Source organism: Triticum urartu, chromosome 6A (assembly GCF_056163025.1).
Source record: "Triticum urartu cultivar PI428250 chromosome 6A, HENAU_Tu73, whole genome shotgun sequence".
NCBI classification, from domain to species: Eukaryota; Viridiplantae; Streptophyta; class Magnoliopsida; order Poales; family Poaceae; genus Triticum; species Triticum urartu.
The window spans coordinates 177,591,096-177,595,996 of NC_141878.1; the positions used below are offsets into that span (position 1 = coordinate 177,591,096).

The window sequence follows — 4,901 nt, forward strand, 5'->3', positions numbered from 1 at the left end:
GAAGAAGGTGTCTTTCAAATTACTTACATGCGAAGCAGGGAGGAGACCGGGGTAATCGGCAGTGATGGGTACTTTGGTACCATCGTAACTCGTCTGATAGAATACTCCATCCTCGAGCTCCACAAATATGTCCGGATCTTCTTCGAATCCAAGGTCAAGGTCCCGGTTGTGACCCTCTGGCTAGGGAGTAGGGCTATGGATCTCCTCGATAGCCTTCCGCCATGTGACGCCCGGATAGTTAAGCTACAGTAACCACATACGAATGGAGCCATGTCATCACGATTAATTTTCTAAACCTCACCTTGATCCAAATCGAACTCGAATTCAAATTCAAATGCAAGTCAAATTATTAAATTTTTAAATAATAAAATAAAAATGTAGGCTGGGTTGCAAAAATTCACTAACTAATGGTCATGAATAATCCAACATTATTTGAATTATTAAAATGCCCTTAAACTATTTTCAAACTGGTCCAAACAGCCCCAAAATAAATCCTTTCATTTTAAACCAAATTCAAATGAGTTCAAATAATCTTCAAACTTTTTGAGGCAATGCAGAATATTGCATAATAATTATTTTGACAAGTTATACATTCTACTAAATTCATTTAGTAACCCAAAGGAATGCAAAACATCTGAGAAAATACAAATCAGAAATAAGAAAAGACTCTGTTTCACTTTAGCCCAACCGCTACTATGCACTGCCCCAGCCCAATGGGGGTCATCCCTTTTCCCTGTACGAGACAGAGGCCGTGGCACACATCCAACCACCATGGCTGCCGCTGGGCATGCGTGTCAGCCATCCTGCGCTTCCCCCGATGGATAAGATGCCATCGACCCCCCTGCGAACCCTAGCTACCTCATTCCTCCCCCACGCGCCGCTCTCTTCCTCCCCCGCATTAGACCGCCACCACCGTCACCATGGCCGTCGTCTACGTGCTCACTGTCACCCCCACCGCCTAGGACCGCGCCAGGAGCCTCGCCGTCGTCCGCCTCATCCTCTCCGACCACCACCTCGAGCTCGGCGGCACCTCACCGACGGGATCGACGCGTCTTCCTCGCCAACGGCCGTCGCTGCCCCGCGCCCAATCTACCTCACTGGAGCTCCTCCGCCCCGTCGGACGCGTCCTCCGCCTTCCCCTGTGAGCGCAACACCCATTCCCCTCGTTTCCCCCTCTGTTCGTTGCTCTGTGGCGCTGCCCAAATTCCAGCCGATGGCTGCGGCCACCACGACCGCGTCACGCTCACCGCGCTCGAGCCCTGCGTCCTGGCCGCCCAGTGTGCGCGCTCGGCCGCCGGCCACGCCCGCGTACGCGTGCTGCGCTCCCACGCGCGCGCGAGGCCGCGCCCCTGCTCGCCCGCTGGCTCCTCCCCGTGGTCGCGCCTTCGTCGTGCTCGTCGATGTTGCCTGCTACTGCTTGTGCCGCTGCTACGTACTGCCGATGCGTGCTGCTATTCCTGCCGCTAGGTGCCCCCTGCAGCTCTCGTACTACTGCTGCCACTAGGTGCCGCCGCTGCCCGCCGTTGCCTGCTGCTGCTGGCCACGGCCATGGCCGTGTGCGCCAGTGTGTGAGCGCGTTGTGTGTGTGCGTATGTGTGTGGATGAGGCTGATCCTGATTAGGTAGGTTAGCTAATTAGTAGTTAGGCTAAGTAGTGGTTAGGTATAGTGTAAATGACATGTGGGACCACCCTAGTTAATTACCATTTTATTAAACAAAAGACAATGACACACGGGACCCACTTACACTATTCATATGTTGACCAGTCAACCTTTGACTGGGTAAACCCAACCCCACTGGCCCCACTGTCATACTCACATGCTAGGGTAGCACTAGATGACAAAAGTATATTCTGTTTTTAATTTTGAATTAAATTAAATCCAGGAAATCTAGGAAGTGATTAAATCTTTATAAATTAATATAAAATAGTCCGTAACTCGGATGAAAAAACTTTGTTCATGAAAGTTGCTCAGATCGGCGAGACGAATCTAGGTACATAGCCCATTCATCCGCCACGCTTCCCTAGCATAGTGAACCTGCAACATTTCACTTTCGGTTCATCTGTCTGAAAACGCGAAACCCTGGGGATACTTTCCCGGATGTTTCCCCCCTTCACCGGTATCACCTCATACCGCGTTAGGGCACGCCTAGCATCACGCTTTGCTTTGTCATGCATTGCCATGCATTTGTTTGCATTGTATTCATTGTTTCTTCCCCCTCTTCTTCCGCTAGACACCGAGACCGACGCCGCTGCTACCCAGTACGACTACGGTGTTGACGACCACTCTCTCTTGCCAGAGCAACCAGGCAAGCCCCCCCTTTGATCACCAGATATCGCCTACTCTTTTCTCTATACTGCTTGCATTAGAGTAGTGTAGCATGTTACTGCTTTCCGTTATTCCTATCCTGATGCATAGCCTGTCCTTGCTACTACTGTTGTTACCATTACCTGCTATCCTACTGCTTAGTATAGGATGCTAGTGTTCCATCAGTGGCCCTACACTCTTGTCCGTCTGCCATGCTATACTACTGGGCCGTGATCACTTCGGGAGGTGATCACGGGCATATACGATATACTTTACACAGTTACATTACCTGTGATACTGTTCGGAGATGGGGGCTGAAGGGGCAGGTGGCTCCATCCCGGTAGAGGTGGGCCTGGGTTCCCAACGGCCCCCGACGGTTACTTTGAGGCGGAGCGACAGGGCAAGTTGAGACCACCTAGGAGAGAGGTGGGCCTGGCCCTGGTCGGCGTTCGCAGATACTTAACACGTTTAATGAGATCTTGGTATTTGATCTGAGTCTGGCTACTGGCCTATACGCACTAACCATCTACGCGGGGACAGTTATGGGCACTCGACGTCGTGGTATCAGCCGAAGCACTTCGTGACGCCAGCGACTGAGCGGCGCGCGCCGGGTTGGACCGCGTAACGTGACTTCCTTTGTAATGGAGGTTGCTAGGTCTGCTCTCCGGCCGCGTACGCAACGTGCAGGTGTGCTATGGCGATGGGCCCAGACCCCTGTGCGCTTAGGTTTAGACCGGCGTGCTGGCCTCTCTGTTGTGCCTAGGTAGGGCTGCGATGTGTTGATCTTCCGAGGACGGGCATGACCCAGAAAAGTGTGTCCGGCCAAATGGGATCGAGCGTGTTGGGTTATGTGGTGCACCCCTGCAGGGAAGTTAATCTATTCGAATAGCCGTGATCTTCGGTAACAGGACGACTTGGAGTTGTACCTTGACCTTATGACAACTAGAACCGGATACTTAATAAAACACACCCTTCCAAGTGCCAGATACAACCGGTGATCGCTCTCTCACAGGGCGACGAGGAGAGGATCATCAGTTAGGGTTATGCTATGCAATGCTACTTGGAGGACTTCAGTCTACTCTCTTCTACATGCTGCAAGACGAGGCTGCCAGAAGCGTAGTCTTCGAAAGGACTAGCTATCCCCCCTTATCCCGGCTTTCTGCAGTTCAGTCCACATATAATAGCCTTATTCCAGTTGATACCAATGCATACATATGTAGTGTAGCTCCTTGCTTGCGAGTACTTTGGATGAGTACTCACGGTTGCTTTCTCCCTCTTTTCCCCCTATCCCTTCTACCTGGTTGTCGCAACCAGATGTTGGAGCCCAGGAGCCATACGCCACCTTCGACGACGACTCCTACTACACCGGAGGTGCCTACTACTACGTGCTGCCCGCTGACGACGACCAGGAGTAGTTAGGAGGATCCCAGGCAGGAGGCCTGCGCCTCTTTCGATCTGTATCCCAGTTTGTTCTAGCCTTCTTAAGGCAAACTTGTTTAACTTATGTCTGTATTCACATATTGTTGCTTCCGCTGACTCGTCTATGATCGAGCACTTGTATTCGAGCCCTCGAGGCCCCTGGCTTGTATTATGATGCTTGTATGACTTATTTATGTTTAAGAGTTGTGTTGTGATATCTTCCCGTGAGTCCCTGATCTTAATCGTACACATTTGCGTGCATGATTAGTGTATGATTGAATCGGGAGCGTCACAAGTTGGTATCAGAGCCAACTGCCTGTAGGAATCCCCCTTTCTAACTCCTTGGCCGAAGTCGAGTCTAGACATTACAAAACTTTTACTAACATGGCTGTGTGCCTTACGGGCCCACGTCGCCATTGGGTGGTAGTAGGATCTTTTACTCCTTGACCTATACTCTGGGACTCTAACATCTCTTCTATTCGGGTTAAATGATTTTGCTAAAATCTAACTCTAGGTTCTCGTTACCACTTCCTGCCGGAGACCCCTTCAATACGGATGATCGACTGCTTCAATAGAAGATTCTGACAATACTCTCGGATGTTCCCTCGATACTTTGTGCCATCCCTCTTGCAATTCCATTCCATCGATAAACCCCAATGGATAACCAAGTACACTTGCCATTCATGCAATTACTCCCCGTTGATCTTGTTATTACAAGATACCCCGAAATTCTCTCTAATGTTTCGAGAATACGTTGTGCCTACTGCCTTGCAGTTCTTGCCACATGAATATCCCTACGGATAATTTATCGCCCTTGTCGAGTATCCGCTCATCCCTAGTTGATTCAGGTACTTCACAAAAGTCTTCGTAATACCGTTCGTTCTTATGAAAATCCTCAACAGCCTAATGCTCTTGAAATTCTTGCTTGCTAGCATTAAGGTTAATCCAATAAGTCTGGTAATCTTACTGACATCCTTTGTCATTATCATATAGAGTCTATTGATTCGATATGCTGCGGATGCTGGCAATCCTCGGGATTTATCCTTCCGGCCCAGACATCATTTTAAACATGAGCTGGTTCTCGACCAATCGGATTGCCATCGATTGTACCCCTAAGCATACACAACTTATCTATCCTTAATCTGAGTGTTTGCTTCTGATCCCTTGATCAGAAATC

At 49.9% G+C, this 4,901-nt stretch overlaps 1 long non-coding RNA gene across 1 annotated transcript; it reads left to right on the forward strand.

Annotated features, from left to right (window-relative positions):
• Window positions 1–856: 856 nt before the first annotated feature.
• LOC147964643 (uncharacterized) lies at window positions 857–3,706 on the forward strand. Its single transcript, XR_015609426.1, has 3 exons — window positions 857–1,141; window positions 2,232–2,306; window positions 3,620–3,706. It is a non-coding gene; the product is annotated as an uncharacterized LOC147964643 (long non-coding RNA).
• Window positions 3,707–4,901: the final 1,195 nt, after the last annotated feature.